The 19,606-nt window shown below is 39.8% G+C and overlaps 1 pseudogene; it reads right to left on the bottom strand.

The window, feature by feature from the left end:
- Positions 1 to 18,594, bottom strand: part of LOC149210508 (enoyl-CoA delta isomerase 1, peroxisomal-like) — a 51,545-nt pseudogene extending 32,951 nt beyond the window's left edge.
- Positions 18,595 to 19,606: the final 1,012 nt, after the last annotated feature.

Below are 19,606 nucleotides of genomic sequence, written 5' to 3'. Positions count from 1 at the left end.
AAACAAAACCACTTATTTCTTCAAGTTAGGCCAATGATAGAACTTCTTAACTCCTATTAGAGTCTTCTGATATCCCGAGTGACCTAAATACAACTTGACATGAAAATATCTCAAGATAACCTTCTTGAGCTCATTGTTGTTTGACACATACATCCTATTCCTGAATCCCACCAAGTCATCTATCGTGAGGTGATACTCCTCATCCCTGTCACCTTCATCCTATTGTTGCAACTTGTGCCTCAGCCATTGATACCTGTCATCATTTTGTCCTGCCTGCAAGATATGCTCCTGCAAATGTGCCCCATAAGAACTCACTACTACAGTGTGATTCACTTACACTCTCCTACTGAGAGCATCTTCAACACTAATCTCCTTACCCATAATGTATCTAATCTCAAAGTCAAACTCAATGAGGGTAGCGAACCATCTAGCTTGCATGGAATTCATATTAGTTTGGTCAAACAAGTACCTTAACCCACTATGATCACTCATCAAAATGAATTTTTTTCCAAGAAGATAATGTCTCCACATTTCCAATGCATGAATGATAGATGCCAAGTCAAGATCATGAGTCACATAGTTTTGCTCATGCTCATTTAAATTCATTGACTCATAGCATATCACATGTCCTTCATGCAACATGACTCCACCAAGTCCTCTCTTGCAAGCATATGTACATACCAAAATCTAATTATTATGGTATGAAATCTTCAAAACCAGAGCATTTGTAGGAAAATTCTTCAACTACTCAAACTAGAGGCACACTCCTCAGTCCATTCAAATTTATTTACTTTTCGCTACAAATATGTAAGAGGATAGGAAATTCGTGAGAATTTCCTAATGAAACTCCTATAATAACTTGTCAGTCCCATGAATGATCAAACCTCATCCACATTTCTAGGATTTGGCCACTCCATGATAGCTCTAATATTTTCTGGGTCCACTACTATACCTTCCTTGGAAATAACATGTGCCAAGTAATTAACTTCAGTATGAAATAAAATGCACTTGCTAAGATTGGAATACAACTGATGTTCTCTCAACAATATCAATATTGTTGCCAGGTGCTCTGCATGCTCTTCCTCATTCTTAGAATATATAAATATGTTATCAATGAACAATATCACAAACTTGTCTAGATAAGGATGAAACACATTGTTCATCAAACACATGAAAGTAGCTGGAGCATTAGTAAAACCAAAAGGAACCACCACAAACTCATAATACCCATACATGGTATGAAATGTGGTATTGTAAATATCTTCCTTTTTGACGTGCAATTGATGATATCCTAATCTTAGATCAATCTTCGAAAACAATGTTGCTCCCTTCAACTGATCAAGTAAATGTCAATCCACAACGAAGGATACATATTCTTTCTAGTCACCTTTTTCAATTGCTTATAATCAATGCACAACCTAAGAGTACCATCCTTCTTCTTCACAAACAACACCGGTGCACCCCAAGGCAATACACTTGGCCCAATGTAACCCTTATCAAGGATTTCCTTAAGTTGTACCTTCAATTCCACCATCACTGGAGTGCTCATCCTGTAAGGTGCCTTAGATGATAGTGCTACTCTTGGTACCAACTCAATAGATAAATCCACTTACTTATGAGGTTGAAACTTTGAAATATCTACTCGAAACACATCTTGAAATTGTGACAAAACAAGATACCTCTTAAATATATCATCATCCTCAACATCCTTCCCTTTGTCACTGGAAATATGGGCTGCAAATAATACACATCCTTTCTTGCAACTGCGCTTTTCCTACATAGTTGTAACTATTCTCATTTATATAGGCTTCTTATTTCCCTACAAGATTCGTCTTTCCCCATCATCATCCAGACAATCAATAGTCTTGTCATAGTAGTCCACTTTAGTCCAATGAATGTACAACCAATCCATGTCCAAAAGCATGTTGTATGAACCCAAAGGGAGAACATTTAGATGTGTTGATGTAGACATAACATTCAAATCAAATGCACAATATCGCACCTAATGATGAACTCTTCTCTTGTTCCCTGTAGCCAACTACACTAACCAATATTATGCATTCAATTCCTTATTCAAGAAACACTTATCCACTAGGTAGGGATTGATATAACTATAGTTAGATACAAGATTAATCAAAATATAAATAACTTGATCACAAATCTTACCTTCCATCTCAATAAATGATGTATGTTTATCATCCTACCTATTATCCACTGCTTCATAAACCCGAGGAATACTCTGCCCAATGTCTCCTAAACACTATAAATATGAGGTCTGACACCCTAATGTTGTGGAAAATGTCTCCTGCAGTGCTCTCCACCACAACTCCAACACTGTAAAGGATTCCTGCCATCTCCCTTGTTAAGTGCCTCAGGCTAAAATCCATGTCATGTGTCAACTGCATTGAACTTCTTATAAGGTGCTATATTCTCCTTATCACCTACATCTTTAGGTCTTCCCCACTTCCTAATCCAATTTCCTTTAGTCTTATCATTACCTTTCTAATCTCGCTTAGGCTTAGACTTATGCTTAGACTCCTCATTACAATGTTTCAACTTCCCAATAACTTCCTCTAATGATTGAGGCTCATAATGTTCAATCTAATCCTTAAATGCTAAAGGTAATCCATTGATGAACCTTTGGACCTTTGTCTTCTCATCCTTAAGATATGGCACATACTTCAACAACTCTAGAAACTTCATGTTGTACTCTTCATCTATCATGGAACCCATCTTTAGCTCCTAGACATCCTTATCGTTTCCATCGTAATATCTCTTGAACAAGTTCTTCTTTTTGAAGAGTCTTTTAAAGTCATGCCAACTCAACTCCTTTGTCTTGATGCCTCTGAAATGCTTCACATCTTCCCACTAGATATCCACTTTTCCCTTGAGATTGAAGATAGCTATCCTGGCTTTTGTATTCTCTGAATAATCATACAATATAATGGGGTATATAAACAATATGCATTTACATATAACCAGTATTACATATAACCAGGTACACTTATTGTGGGTTAAATACCGATTATATGTAATACTAGTTTTATGTTAATAAATCTAAGGACTATTGGATATATGTTAGTCAAGGCTTGTAACAACCCTTGGTTTATTTTCCATGTAAATAAAATAAGACCAAGGTCATGGGACATGTATTCCAAGCTAAATGTTAGGAAAACCATTATAGTGGGCATCTCTTGTGATTAATAATGGCTATGGAAATTGGCAAAGGCATTGGCAAAGGAAAAGAGGCAATAATTGGTATTTATTTATGAAAATAAAGGAAAATACGAGAAAATGAAGTTAAAGGGACACAAATATGAATGTAAGGAAAAATAGAGGGAAAATGAAGGAAAATGAAGAAAATAGAGGCATCAATGATAAAATGGCTTCAGAGAAACAATTGCTAGTTTTTTAACAGTTTTGTGGTGGAGCACTACTTTCATTCACTCTCTCATACACTCTTGCACACTTAGAGTATTATTGGAGAATTCTTGGAGAACTCTAGTGTTCACTTAGATTTAGAGAAAGAAGGAAAAGGAAAGTAAGGAAGCACAAGGAAACATTTGGATCAACAACTACAACTAGATTTCTTTGTAGGTAATAGGTTGCATGTGTGGTTTCCTTGCTAATGTTTGGATGCATGGTATATGCATGTGATTTTCTAGTTATATGTTTTCATTGGCATGGATATTTTCCTGGAGTGATAATAGTTTCAACCTTGCCTTTCCATTTCCTGGATAGCCATGGTGGTTTGGGTTTTCCACTTGTTTTTATAATTGGTTCTCAAGTTCCCGATGGCTATGGGTTAAAACAAATGCTCTGGAATTGTCGTAGGTTGGGGAAAATGCTCTAGAGCCATTGTGGGTTGAGTTACTAATCACTGGAGCCATGGTTGGAAGAAACACTCTGGAGCCCTAGAAGGTTGTGGGTTGAGTTACTAGTTCCTAGAGCCCTGGATAGCTTGGGTAGAGATGAATTTGGTTGATGTTAGTGATTTTCAAAAAATTGAGGTGGTTTGGCCTCTAGAAGCCCTGGTTGGATTTTTCTTGGTTTATTCCATGAGATCCCACATTCGTTCTTTGAATATGGCGAGGGGTGATTGGTTGAAAGAAATATTTAGTTCAGACCAATCTATGGTTGGGTGGTGCGTGGAAGTCCTTGACTTGGTTGGAATTTCATATATTAATAAGATATATTTTTCCTATGGTGATTTATGAGTACTTGTACTAGTTATCATGTTGACATTATGTCTAATTTGCCATGGTTTCTATGCTAGTTATTTGTTTGTTATTTGATGTAATCTATCTATGGCTCATGACTTGTTTGATAGCTTATTGATTGGTCAATGAATGCATGGACTAACAATTGTTATGGAAGCTATCTAGAGAGGGCTTAGAGTCTTCTTGGTGATTCTCAGCTGAAGACTATCCGTTTATGATTATATATACATTCATGACATGTATCATACATGTTTTCCATATGTTTGACGAAATGTTTATTATAGATTAGGGAATCTAGGTCAATTTCTGGATTCAAGTTTGAATTTTTGGCATTGCCATAATGCAATTTATGATTTTGGAAGGTTACATGCAGTTTTGGGCAATGGTTTGAAGGCTAGCCTGAAAAAGTGGCTTAAATCTCAGAACTATTGGTACTAAAATTTAGGATTTAGGCCATAACCACATGGAGTAAGGATTTTGCATGCAATTGGGGCCTCATAACCACACTCTTTACTTTTTGTGTGTGCATTTGGGGTGCTAGGTCAGAGAAAAATGGTTCTAGATTAGGGATTGACCACCTGGGGTGGCTTGTAGCCTTTTGAGTGGTTTGTGGTCTTTGAGGGATGTTAATGAAGTTGTTGATTTTCGTCCCCACTTCCATAACTTAAACTTGGAGGTCAGGTCATGTGATAATGACACTCATATCATGTTTACCCTAGAGAGCTTGTAAATTTGGGTAAATGTGGAAGGGGAAGTTACAGGGTGCTAGGTCAGAGAATTGATTAACATAATTTACATCATGCTCTTTTCTTTGTATATTTTGCTTTCTTGTACTTGTCGTTGAAAATTGTAAGTACATAATAGAGGAAGAAATATGAGAAGGATGGAAGAAAAAAGGAAAGAAATACTCATTCTTATCGATGACTCCTTGAAAATGATGAGTATGATGAAAAGAGGGAACTGTAAGGACCTTGACAGAGACTTCTGGGTGATGAGTTCATTATTAGAACTCATTAATAATTGAAAGATAAAGAAGAATCTTGTTTCAATATGAATATTAAACATGCAAAGGAATGTTGACTTTAGAGGGAGAAAGTAGGAGATTTTGACATGACACTCTAACTAGAGGATGTTATTATTTGGAAAATTTGATATTGATGATTTGCATGGGATATGACTTGGCTCCTTGGTAATGCATATTGTAAAAGCTTGTGAAGAGGTTGGAAGGAGAGTATGTTTGATGATATTGATCAACATCAAATATTGTCCCCTGAAGAAAGAGATAGTTGACAATGACAACTCTAAGGAAGAAGATAGTGTTGTTTGTTTATTAGTTCATTATGTGGGCACTTTAATTGAAAAGTGAAAGCATGGAGAAATTATTTTTGTATAGTACAAAGGTGGACCGTGCAAAAGGATGTTGATCTAAAATAAAACAAGTAAGAAGAACTTGGCAAGAGGCCATCATGTTTAGGTAATCATAATGTTTTAATATTGGTTATCTGGTTGGTATTTGGTTTTGCTACCTAGAAGAATGTTACAGAAGTTCATAATGACAGTTAAGAAATCAACTCAAAGAATACATGGATTGAGTGGATGGTTGTGGTAATCTGTAAAGAATTACATGTTCAATATTTCTATATCATCTTGGGATTGAAAGTTAGAAATAGAAAAGGATAAACTGATGTTTTGATAATAATGAATATCACTTTCATGATTAAAGGAAGCTATGATTGAGATCTACCTTTATTTCCTCAATATAATGCCTTTGGTGATGATGCATAGAGGAAAGTGATATGAAATGTTGATGGCCTTAACCCTATCACAAAATAAATTTTGGCTCCATTACAAAATCTCAATATGATGAGATACAATGGAAAGGAGGAGCCATGTAGATATTTGAAGATATCCATGAAGAACTAGTAGTTGATGTATTAATCAAGACACACTATAGAACTTATGGTTATTTCTTCCTAGTTGAAAGGAAGTAAGGAATCTCCTCTATTCTCTGAGAGGGAATAAGAAGTCTACTTAAAATGTTCAAGAAGGAACAAGGATCTATTCCATGATCAAGAGAATGAGGATCCCGTCTCTGGCTGAGAGGAAGTTATGATCAACATTATATTCTCTTCTTCATGTGCCATGCACTAGGCCGGGACTAGCAGCCTTACGTCTTGTTATCATTGGGCTAGAAAGAATTGGGATGTTTCAACCTTTAACCTAGTGTAACTATTTTGGACCACTTGAACTGGAGGTTAGTCCTTCCAATTTGAGAGGGCTCTCTCAAATGTTTATCAAATCTTCTTGAAACAATTCAAACAATAGATGACTAACTCTGATATCTTTTTGTGATTTTTCAAGGGAAGAAAAGTGTGATGACTGTCACCATTGGGCATGGAGTCAAATTACAACAAATTATGGTCAACAAAAATGTTTAATGGAAGCTGAGGCATCTATAGCTTTGAAACTGATACAAATGAACATCCACAGTCATACACAGTAAATGAAGGAAATTGGAACAGTTTGACAAGATTTCCAGGGAATCAAGATACTATGTAAAACTTGAAACAACATGATAAAAACCCATAAAAGCCATGACAGGAATCTCAGGTACAAAAATAGAGTTGTTTCTGATGTTCTATTAAAGGATCAAAATATTAAAAAAGGTCAGTTCTTCACACTCTCCTTCAACCCTTCTCAAAGTTGAAAACCTACTTATTTATAGAGAAAAGATCTCTTTACATATCTTTCCACCTGGGCCAATTTGAATCCACTATTCTAGAGATGTATTCTTATTTATCTTCTAACTAACAGAGTCCTCATAGGGATTTTCTGTTTTACAATAGTTGGAGATCAATTGGGAATTTACTAGCTTTAAAACTATAACCACTTTCTGTTGATGTAGATAACTGAAGCCAACTGCATGCTAGATTTGCTGGAGTGTCATTACATCTTCAACCTGTTGATAGACATCAATTAAATTTCCCTTTTTCTGACTATCTTGATGAGTTGGCTATTATGAATTGTTGTCCCTATTTTTTTTGTATTTTGTTTGATGGTTGCGCTGTTGGATATACATAGAAAATACCCTTGTTGTCCTCTGAGTAGAGTCGAAATGGATGATTTGATGCTCATTGATCTAGGCTTGCTGATTTGGACCAATTCAATCTAGGTCGTTGATCTGGGCCTGTTGTTATCGCAATTGCAATACAAGGGAGGGCCTTTTTCCAAGTTTCATAGTTTTTACTGAAAGTCTAGACACGAAAATTTAATAAAACATGTCACATAAAATATCGCATCTGGAACCAGGACTTTGCATATCGCCATAGGAAAGGGAAAGGGAGCTTTAACACTGATTTATGGTGATTTCCCGATATGTCAGACCTAAATTTTTTAAAAACCACAGTACATAACTTTTCGGGTTCATTTCAGTTGCAAGTCGGAAGGGACTTCGGTGGAGGAGGGACTCATGACTTGTGTGATCCCTGATTCCGATATCGCAATTGGTGGGGGAGGAAACATCGCAATCAGTGGGATTTATCACAATCAACAGGCGAATGAGTGGTGATGGGACTTGGACTTTGTGATATGTGATATCGCAATCGTAAAATGGAAGGGGAGATGGGCGACTTGATTTATGTTATATGATTTGTGGTTCCCAGCCCATAAAAAGGGGCTTCGACATGGTTTCTTAGTGTTAAATGGGATGCAGCTAGAGTTTAAAATGGGTTACTGCGACTAGAGTTAAAATATTAATAATGAATGGAAATCGCTAGAGTTTAAAAACAAAGGATGAAATGGGATATGTGAAAGAAATGGGTTTTAGAGAATATGGGATTTTCTCCAAAGCAATTTAAAATGGACCTGTTCTTCCTTGTTTAATCTCCAATTGAAAATCACAACAACCTCTTTCAGAAAAGCAGGAGATAGATGCAAAGAGAAGTGGTGATGAAATTCTCCTTTTCGAATGTAGTTTGATCCTTTTGATATACTTTATCCTCTTTTATGATGACCCTATCAACCACTAAATGTACCATATGACAACTTTCACATGAACCTAAACATAAAAACCATATCTAAAATGACTAATCAAACTAAAAATTATTTCTAGGGGTTATCATGGATAACACGTCTAGTGAACGTTGTGAAGGGAGAAAGAGGTCTAGAGGATTGGACAACATCTGAGGCTGGTACTCCTTGACGATAAATATCCCAATATAGGAAGTGGACCAACAAGAATTGAGGATTGGACAAGTATCCAAGCCAAGAGTGGTCGAAGAGGACCGATATTCTTTAAGGATTATAAATACAAGAAAAGAATAGTCCTAAAAGGACATACCTAGTACCTCTCTAAGCCTTGATAACCAACATTGTAAGCTCTACTTCTATCAATTAAAGGCCTTACTATGTTGAAAATGTTGGTTATGATGTTGACGCTTAAAGATGACTTATCAATCTGACTCTTATGAGAATATTTCATTTTGAGAGCATCCTTGTACTGGGTGTACCATTATGAATACCTCCCTAGTTAAGAGGGTGTGTTAAAGAATGTAACTAAGTTTGGTCTTCATAATTTGTACCATTATATATTTTATGTCAAAATCAAAAGAAAAGAAAAAAGAAAAATTATTTTTATTTTTCTAGATAAGCATGTTCTTCATGCTTCTAGATTTTTGAGTCAAAGAGTCAAAATCCTCCTTGGACCTATTGTAAAGAAAAAGGAAAAAAAAATGTAATTTTGGGTCAGAAATCCCTATGAATGCCAAGTCAGCCCCAATGGACATGTCTATTCACAACCCCTAAGAACTATATAAATAGAGGGAAGATGGAGCTCATTTTTACACACACACTTGGTGGATTGTTGTTATAGACATTTTTGTGCCTTACAGCATGAAGCATGAAATGTCCATAATCTAAGGGATCCAAAGTCCCTAAACATGATGTTCCTACCCCTAGAGGAACAAGGTCAGCAAACGACAACACTTCAAATCTGTTCTCCACCTGAAAACACTCAAAAACAAGCAATTTCGGGATCATGTCAACTGCTCCACTGAGCATCTGCGCTGAATGTCAACTGCTCCTCTCTGTACCTGCACTGAATGTCAACTCTAATGAAGGCTACCTGCACTGAGCGAGATTGGACAAATGGCACATTCATTTTCTCAAGGTGTCAATGCCCAGGAAGCTTCCAAAATGACACTTGGATCAAGGAATTCGCCTTGTGATGAGTAAGAGGATCTAAAACTCCAAGTGGAAGCAAGGATCTCCAAGTGGACTCAAGAACTGAAGTTTAACTGAAGTGGGAGAGGACACAAGTCAGCTTCACACCAGTCTCAAGCTGACTCATCCTTTCTCCTTTTTTCCTATATATAGAGCTTTCTCATGAGGTCTAAGGAGGCTGGAATTTTGTGAATGCTAGGAAGTGCTGTTGGTTTGAGGTTAGAACTATTGGGTGATTGCTTTGAAGGAGGTGAAGAGGAGATTTCTTTATGCTGGGAGGTGTTGCTGGATTGGGCCTCTTATGGTTGTAACACTCTCAGAACTTTACTTCTTCCATTAATAAAGCATTTGAGGTTCTTCTATATGCATGTGTCTCAATGATGTATTGTTATACTTGTATATTTGATTTATTCTAATCCTTGAATCAATTATGAATGTATGCTTCTTGTAGTTTCCCTTTCTTGTTCTCTTGCAGGATCTTTGTGTAGCTGGGCCGGTGAAAGAGCAAGGAGCTGGGAGCAAGCAGCAAGGAGGGAAGGTTTGATCAAACATTAAGCGAAAGACATCGGTTAGTGGATCCCTTTCTCCTCTTTTACTTTCATAAAGAAGAAATCTTAGATAGCTTTGCTTTCAGTTGTTGCTGAGGTACTATCACCCTTAGAGTGGGATAGGGTCATTCTGTATTGGATACTTTTCCCTACAACAAACTGGCGACTCCACTGGGGATCGTATCTTGTTGGTTGTTTGTGTTTTAGCTATTCATTTCCTAAACACGGGGAGTACCGAATCGAACTGCATTTGGATCTTTCAAATGCAAAGTAGAGGGCAGCTACTCTAGCTCAGTTTCTGGGCAAGTTTATGATTTGAAGAGCTGCTCCACAAGGAATCTGATAAGTTCTTAGTGATATCTTTTCATCCTCCTTTTCATCCCTTAGTGTGTACTTGACTGATAGCTTTTGATTTGGCCAAAAACTGTGAATTTTTGAGCAATCTGTGACCCGGAAACCAAGAGAAACGAAAGTTTCGTTCTTCAACGCAAGTGCAGTGAAGGCTGTCTGCATTTCAGCGCAGTTCCCGAAGGGGCTACCTGCGCTAAATGTCAAACTGACAGTGTACCACCTGCGCTGAACCAGTCTTGCCTTGTGCTACTGGGGTTTCCTGCTGTTTCTTGCCCTGTTTTCACCCTTGTTTTTGCAGCCTGTTACCAGTCAATGTACCTATCTGAAACCAACTTTCCTTGCCACTATTCCGCCTCGGTTGTATAAAGAAATTGTGTTTGTTCTTTGTGTATTTCTTACATTATTTACAGTTTCCCATAATGAAAGTGAACTAGTCTTGCTGTGGCCTCTTAGATCTAGACCTGTGATAGGTGTCTTTCTGATCTTGAGAGTTAGCTTGTTTGCTGTTCATAGCTGATTGATTGAGCTTTTGCTTTCGTCATATGGTTTAAATTTACATATTTCTTGTGTCGAAACAAGTAAATCTTAAGGTGTCTTTTGATTTTCGACAAGCTTGTTTGCTTTCACTTGAAATTGAATTCAAAATTATACAACAGCTTTCTTTTTGTAATACATCAACATTAAGAAAGAGAAAAGAAATACCTGCATTGTGCATGTGCATTTTGACAGCTTGCATGTTGATTTAGGGAAAAGTGCATTAGTGTGTGCTCTATGATCTGTGTGAAAAGATGATGTCTTTCTTTTCCCTCAGTAGTTAAGATTTTCAAAGTTGAAAGATTGAAAAGCTTGCTTATCATCTTAGACTGCATTTAGGAGTGTTACTATACATCTCGTGGTGATCCATAAAGGCAAACTGCTAAACAAGATCAACCTTAAAATAAATTGAATTTACATAACAACGCATTGAAACATAACGCAAACACATAGAGGTCTAAGCTAGAGACGTGTTCCGGCGTTGTTAAACATGATATCTTAGCGTTGAGTGGTTGGGTGATTCCTCCATGGTGAAGCGATAAGTATCGATATGGACTTGTGCTCCCACGTACCGTCGCGTATATATTGGGAGACCCCTATAGGAGCAAAGCCTTTATCCATAGGAAGCCGTGTCGGCCGCCCTACTGGTCGCGATGCAGTGAACACAGCATTCACGAAGATCGACCACCCGTACCGTAAAACGTATTCTGTGGTTTCGCGAAAGGTTTGGCACACCCTCTGCCTAGAACTCCAGAGTAGTTTCTTTTGGCCTTTTTCAAACTCTATAACTGAAAAAGTCCATCCGAGCATTTGTCACTTCAGGCTCGTTAAAACATCGAAGGAGACTAGAGTCATCTTTAGCTTTTTCTCGACTCTTAAAAAGTGAAAAAGCAAGTTGTGTCTAAAGCGTCGTTATAAAATTTATTTTAAACGGAACATAATCACCTCCTATTCCCGCGTTGATCTTTAGGTTGAGAACATGGAACGCCCCAACCAAGGAATTCCACATGATGGAAATCCTAGTCCTTTCTCCTCTTGGGGAGAAGTTGGTGCACCCCACATGGCCACATTGTCGCTTCCAGGACTGACAATTGGCCTGCCAGTTTGGCTATTCTCAACCAGTGTAGTTCAGAACACCATGATTCCTGAACAGTCGAGTCAACAGTTAGATGAGTCTAGAGCTGCCCACCAGCCTTCAACTTCCTATAACTCTTCCTCCAATCCTTCATCTTCGCAAGGTAGAGCCGGCAAAAGCCAAGCTCCCATGGAGAAGAAGGAGAAGAAGAAGAGAGAGAAGAAGAAGAAGGAGCCTAAGGCGACTGGGGGCAAGCAAAAGACATCTGACAAAAATCCACACACAGCACAGACCAGGCCTAAATCGCCATGTGTCATATGTAGAGGAGACCACTTCCATAGAGATTTTCCCTGTATTCCCCGGATACTAAGGGACTGGTCCCCTCGATTGCACAATTCGGGAGCATCAACCTCTGATAGCCATGTTGATTGCTTACCGTCAACCAGCGAAAGTGAAGGTTCAAGACAAAGAGGGGGAGCAAGATTCCCCTGCAGACTGTGCGAAGGCGATCACGCCATCCACCGTTGTCCCTTCTTAGACGAAGTGAAGAGAGTTTTGGAAGATCGTCCGGTTTCACCGTTGAGACTTCCTCCTGGATACAAAAAACTCGTGCCAAGTCCTTCGTTGGTTGAAAATCCAGCTGGCCCGCTCAAGTGGTCGGCTGAAGTGTCAGTCATTGAAAATGAACCTACTGAATCCAGACCAGACGAAAGTCTAAAGGTCGATACGGCAGTTGACCCGGTTCTCCCTTCAGAGGTTTCATCCTCAAATGACACCGTCATTGAAGATTCATCTTCAAATGACACCCTCACTGAAGAGAATAAGGATGACACCATCCAGATTCTTTTCATCAACACGGACTCTGATGAGCATCAGGGCAATGCGCCCATTCCTTTATCGCAGGAAGGAACATCGTCAGGGTCATATCCGGCTGTGTATTCGGTCCCACCACCAAGCAACCTGGTTGTGTCCTTTGATTGGAACCAACTAGGCAGACCCCGGTTACCAGCCAGTATACCATTCAGAATCATCGTCCAAATATACAGAATGGTCATGGCTGGAATTATCATTGATGAAGGGGCATCTGTGAGTATCCTTTCCTCTATTGCTTGGAAAGGACTGGGTTCCCCGGCGCTTTTGCCTGAGATAAGAAATCTCTCGGGTTTTGATAAAGGAACCAGTCGACCGTTAGGGATCCTCCCCAATGTGCCTGTTACATTGAAAGGGAAGACCGTTCAAATGAACGTGATGGTCGTTCAAGGACCCTTGGATTATAACCTACTCCTTGGACGAGACTATATATATTGCATGGGAGCTATAGTCTCCTCACTCTTTAGAGTAATGTGTTTTCCACACGAAGGAAGAATGGTCAAGCTCGTAGACCAACTTTCATTTCCGGGATCACGCATCGCAAATAGTCACATACCAACCCTCAATGGTCTTTTCACTCAAGAAATGTCTCCACCCCCAGTCCTTCTTCCCGATGAGTGCGAGTGATTCGGAAAGATGGGACTGGAACCCAGGGGGCATGCATCCTGGTCTGCTTTGGGCAGAAGAAACCTTGGGTATAGGGTAGAATTTCCGCGAAAGAATATGAATAGTCCGTACCCCGTCCGTGGTTGGAAGAGGGGTTGTTATAGAACAGGATTCTTTTGTCAAGGTTACTTGTTTGACAAAAGTCACTCATCATTGTCTATTTCGGTAGACAGTGCCGAAGAAAGAGATTCGTTTGCGGCAGCAAATAGAACCATCTTTGGGTAACCAGAAAGAGGTAAGCCTCACCCTTTAAAACAAATGTTTTATCGGATAAGTAGGGGCAGCCTTGAAATTATACTTTATACCTGGGGGCATGCAAACCTTTTGGAGTGCAAGCAAAGAGCAGTTATTTATCTGCTTTTTGGATTAGTCGTTTCCTAACTTGCATAAAGAAAGGATGTGGGGCAAAGGTCACAATTTGCCAAATTAGGAGCATAGCTTATGTGAGGTGCGAGCTCTATAAAAAATGGAATCTTGCAGGAGACATTTCTTATCTTATGACTGGTATATCGAGCAGTTTTAGCATAAATTTCATGCTCGTTAAAAAATAAACAGAAGATCCGAGCAGTTTTAGCGCATAGTTCATGCTCGTTAAAAAATAAACATAAGTTTGAGCAGTGTTCAAGCTCGTTAAAAAACGAACCTATCCCGGTAAATAACCTTGGTAAATGTAACCCATCAACCATAAAAGCCTTGGTCGTGTTTCTGCAGCCTCACCTCCACCGTTCATTTGGCCGATCGTTCACCTCCATATGATTTTTTACCCATTTTGAGGAACAGCTGCGAAGAGTGATTTCACCTAGCCATCCTTGTGACACTGAAAATTTCAACCTGTACCTGGAATCTGCTGCTATCCCTGTTTATCACTCGTTCCTCAAAAGATGAGTCTTCTTTGAGCTCTTTTCATCTGACTCGTAAAATATGAAAAGTTTGCCGAGTTTTAGCCTTCCAGCTCATTAAACGACCGGAAGAGCTATCCCTCCTCTAGATTTTAATCTTTTTGGACCTGAGGGATTATTGCACAAAAAGATCGAGCGCTTGTTTTGTTCGGCTCGTTAAAACTATCGAAAACTCATCCCTTTTGTATTGTTTTATACTTTTTCGGACTTAAGGGATTAGATGACGAAAAAGGAATTTTGGTGTTAACTTTCTGTACCTTTTCAGACTCTCTAAAAATGAAAAGGACCGAGTTTTCCTTGTCGTTAGACTCGTTAAAATGATTAAATAGCGACAAACTTGTCTTTAGACGAGAATGAGTTTCCCTATCGCTAGGCTCATTAAAACATAGCGATGGGCTTGCCTAAAGGGCAGGTTATAGAACAAGCATATGTTATCCTCCTCAAGCTTGACAAAAATAAAGAGGTACTGGTCAGAAATGACTAGGGAAAAATTGGGAGAACCTCAAAGCTTTAATGGTAGCAAGTCGCTCTTGAACATGACACTTTGTCCTCCGTATCACATCGGGTTGGGTTGTTTCATTCACCGGTCTCATCACCATGGTCCTCACCACACCATCTATTTGGGGTAATGCTACCGATCCATCACATCAGTGTCGTTATATGTTCAAGGGATGTCGTTCAGAAAGAGTCAACCGTGTCCCATCCACTGCCATACATTATCCTTCATCCACCCATGATCGCCACCCTGAATCATATGTCACAGATTTTTTTCACCTCCACTAAAATCATTAGCTCCGTTCCGTGTCACTGATGTGGGATTCATTAAGGCCCTCCTTTGACGGATCGCTTCTTGTCGACTTCAGCTCATTATCCAAGAAGTTGATCTAGGAACAACCCCCTCAGTACTTTGAAGCTTGCATGCCTCAATGGCAAGTTTCTCACTTCCGGCGACAGGTATACATCAATGACCTTCGACCGAAAGATTTTGCGTGATGTTCGACGCCAAGTCCTTTATTCACACCACGTGAATTGTACTGCAGTACCTTGAGGGTCATTATCATTATCGGTGATTCCTCTCGCTCTTGTTAACGGTTTACATTATTGACCGGTAATCAAGCGATGTCTTTCCATGTTCGACTTCAGCGCAATTCTCACATGGATCGACTTGTACTTAGAGTGAAGATCGAACGAGTTTGAAGACCCCGGATCTAGTTTCATCCATCCGGGCTGCGATATATATTCAGGAAATATAAAAACATTTGACATGTACATCATTGCAGCAGATGATCATCCTACTCAAAGGATGATAATTTCAGCAGAGAATTATCAGTCTACCATCAAACGATCGTCTGTTCTATGTACCAAAATGAATTTATAAAGCTGAGCATGGGAATGCCCGCGTCAGCTAGATCATGAAAGAAGAATGAAAAATAATGTATTGTATTGTATCTAATTACAGGTCACCTCTCAGCAATTGAATGAACTTCGGACCCTCTGGATAAAGCATTTCACCCGATAAACGACCTCATACTTTAGGGGGCATCTGTTATAGACATTTTTGTGCCTTACAGCATGAAGCATGAAATGTCCATAATCTAAGGGATCCAAAGTCCCTAAACATGATGTTCCTACCCCTAGAGGAACAAGGTCAGCAAACCACAACACTTCAAATCTGTTCTCCACCTGAAAACACTAAAAAACAAGCAATTTCGGGATCATGTCAACTGCTCCACTGAGCATCTGCGCTGAATGTCAACTGCTCCTCTCTGTACCTGCGCTGAATGTCAACTCTAATGAAGGCTACCTACGCTGAGCGAGATTGGACAAATGGCACACTCATTTTCTCAAGGTGTCAATGCCCAGGAAGCTTCCAAAATGACACTTGGATCAAGGAATTCGCCTTGTGATGAGTAAGAGGATCTAAAAATCCAAGTGGAAGCAAGGATCTCCAAGTGGACTCAAGAACTGAAGTTTAACTGAAGTGGGAGAGGACACAAGTCAGCTTCACACCAGTCTCAAGCTGACTCATCCTTTCTCCTTTTTTCCTATATATAGAGCTCTCTCATGAGGTCTAAGGAGGCTGGAATTTTGTGAATGCAAGGAAGTGCTGTTGGTTTGAGGTTAGAACTATTGGGTGATTGCTTTGAAGGAGGTGAAGAGGAGATTTCTTTCTGCTGGGAGGTGTTGCTGGATTGGGCCTCTTATGGTTGTAACACTCTCAGAACTTTACTTCTTCCATTAATAAAGCATTTGAGGTTCTTCTATATGCATGTGTCTCAATGATGTATTGTTATACTTGTATATTTGATTTATTCTAATCCTTGAATCAATTATGAATGTATGCTTCTTGTAGTTTCCCTTTCTTGTTCTCTTGCAGGATCTTTGTGTAGCTGGGCCAGTGAAAGAGCAAGGAGCTGGGAGCAAGCAGCAAGGAGGGAAGGTTGGATCAAACATTAAGCGAAAGACATCGGTTAGTGGATCCCTTTCTCCTCTTTTACTTTCATAAAGAAGAAATCTTAGATAGCTTTGCTTTCAGTTGTTGCTGAGGTACTATCACCCTTAGAGTGGGATAGGGTCATTCCGTATTGGATACTTTTCCCTACAACAATTGTGGTCTGAAATATCACAGAGAGGTCAATGAAGAAGTGGAGGGTCGAAATCTAAAAGAAATGATTTTTTCTTGAGCTAGAATTTGTGGAAGTTTAGCCTTATAACATTTCTAGTTGTTAGTCTTGATGGATCTGTTGGAAAGAAGGAAGGCTTGACTTTGGCATCTAGAGGTGGAATTGTTTTTTGGATATGGGTCTTAGATATCTCATTTGATCTGATTCTATATGAAGATATATTTTTCTTGGTTTTCCCCTTAGAGGGGTTTTCTTTGACTTTGAGCTTATATATTTTGTTCTCTTTTTCTTGTGATATTCATGTTTACATTTTGTTGGCTTGTGGGGGGCTGAACCAGGTTCAGTGTTCGTTAGCCAAAAAAATTCCTACACTACTGGCCCTTTTGGCATCAGCCTGTGGAGCGTGGACTGAAGTCTCATCGGAAGCAGTATGGGGGGATGCCGGAACCAAGTTTCTGCACCCTTGAGATGGTTGTGATGTTGGTTTATCCCAGTTATACGTACCTGCGTGCAGGTTGCTTAGCTCTCTGTTCCACCCTTAGTACCTTCACAAAAGGATACAATCGGATTTCGCACAGCCCTGACTAGGGGCTGATATACTTTTGCGTTGCTAGGGAAGCGAGATGTGATATTTCCCAAACTATGCTAAGTATCTTGTCTTATTACAGATCTTAGTTAGCTTCGTGCAAATAGATGTTCTTACTTGTGGTCACTTATCCAACACAATTATATATATTCGCGCAACATATAAGAATTACAAGTGAAATTCATATCCAAACATAACTAGATGTATAAACAGGAAATAAAGACGCAGAAATTGTAGAATACTTCTCTTTATTGATACTTCCAAACAATATACAGATTCGACCCGCCTTGCGTACTCAGCTGCGGACTTCTAGGCCTCTGCGCACTCAGCTACAGAGCCTCTACCTATGCTATGACCCAAAACTTAAACTTCTACTCAGAGCTATCTCTCATACATCATATCTTGCTTGATTCAGTTATTCAATTATTGCCTCTAACTACTTAGAGCTTGACTCTATTTATAAAATCCCATGGTCCGCGGACCATCGGTAGATCTTCTATAGCCGACATTACAGTTTCAAAATAAGGGCAAACAACCCTATGACTCTTCAACAACTACGCGCTCCGCGACCACAAAATGTGGAGTTTTTACATTTGGATTACAAAATTTGACCAAAATATGGGCTTTTAGCCCCAAAACTTCCCTTGGGGGATCCCACGCCCAACAGGCCCCCAACACAAACATCGTGACTTGCCCTCGAGTCACTCTATAGGTGAGGAGATCTTAACATGAATACCTCCTAGCTCTGTTTGGATCACCGCAATGTCGACAACGCATTGAGCGGCCACCTTCTGGACTTCTTCCATTCGTTGTTCAGTGAGTGCTACTGAACTGCTACTTTGAATCTTCTGCTGCGCTGCCTGTAGTTTCACGATCTTTCCTTCAATGGAGGCTTTGATCGTGTAAGCCTCGTCTATCCATGGCTTTAGGCATGCTTCTAAGACTGCTTCTTTATGCCGAGCGGCATCCACCTGTTCCTTGAGTGCCTTTGGCTCCTGCATCTGTACGAGCCTCTGTGTAAGGGCAACCGTCTGCGTGGTCCCTTTTACCTCGTCATACCTTTGCTATAGCTCACACGCCTCTGTCTCCAAGCACTCTATATTCGGGTCCTCCTACAGGGTGGTTAGGACCTTGAATGATTGTTCAAACAGTTACATGCAGTCTGCCACTGCACAATCAACTGCCGCTACTGCTGTTGTAACAGCGGTGGTATGCTGTTCCCTGACTTCTGGCAAAGTTGAAGGCTGCGCCTTCAACTGCAATTCTGCGATCTGCAGGTTAAGCTCCAGCTGAACCCTAGCCATATCTACTTGAGCATCATGCACCCTTGTGCCTAACTTGCGGACGTGTGCCTCCACCGGTTCTTCTGCCTGAATTTCCAACTCCGTGACCATTCGACAGGCTTCCTCCACTACCTGCATTATTTGCTTGTTCTTCTCCACTGCCTCATTGCGTTGCAGGCCCAATTGCTCAATGTTCATGTGCTACTCGCTCATCACCTGTAGAGCACGACTCTCCGAGGACCCGAGTTCCACGGTGACTCCATTTTGCAAGAGGTAGAGCATCTCCCGAGGTCTCAGTGTTCTGGGTGATTTAGGGACCTCAACTATTATTTTGCCGCTCTCTGGTGCTTCTACTACCGCAATTTCCTGCGCGGATTCTTTATCTATCACTACTTGTGTGTCCATGGCTTCTGGTGGTGCTGACATAGTGCTATTCCACAATTCTTGCATTGTCTCTCGTAGTTGCTCAAATAATGAATTCGCTTTCAGAGTCTCGAATAGGTCTCAGTTCATGTATACTTGAGCGCGCAACAACTCAATTCTCAAATTTCCAAGTGTTTTCTATTGGACAACCACTTGTAATTTATAAGGCCTTTTGAATTCAAATTCGACCGTTCCCCCCATATTCGGCCCATTAATGCTAGACTGGCGGCAGATTTTCCAGAATCTAGTCCATAAAGTTTGCCTTAAATGCCTACCACCCACTCCATTTGGCCTCAAACCGACCATC

This window comes from Pinus tabuliformis, chromosome 1_2 (assembly GCF_031772625.1).
Source record: "Pinus tabuliformis cultivar Carrire ecotype Pingquan chromosome 1_2, CPIR1, whole genome shotgun sequence".
Classification (NCBI taxonomy): Eukaryota; Viridiplantae; Streptophyta; class Pinopsida; order Pinales; family Pinaceae; genus Pinus; species Pinus tabuliformis.
This window is presented reverse-complemented; position numbering and strand designations above follow the sequence as displayed.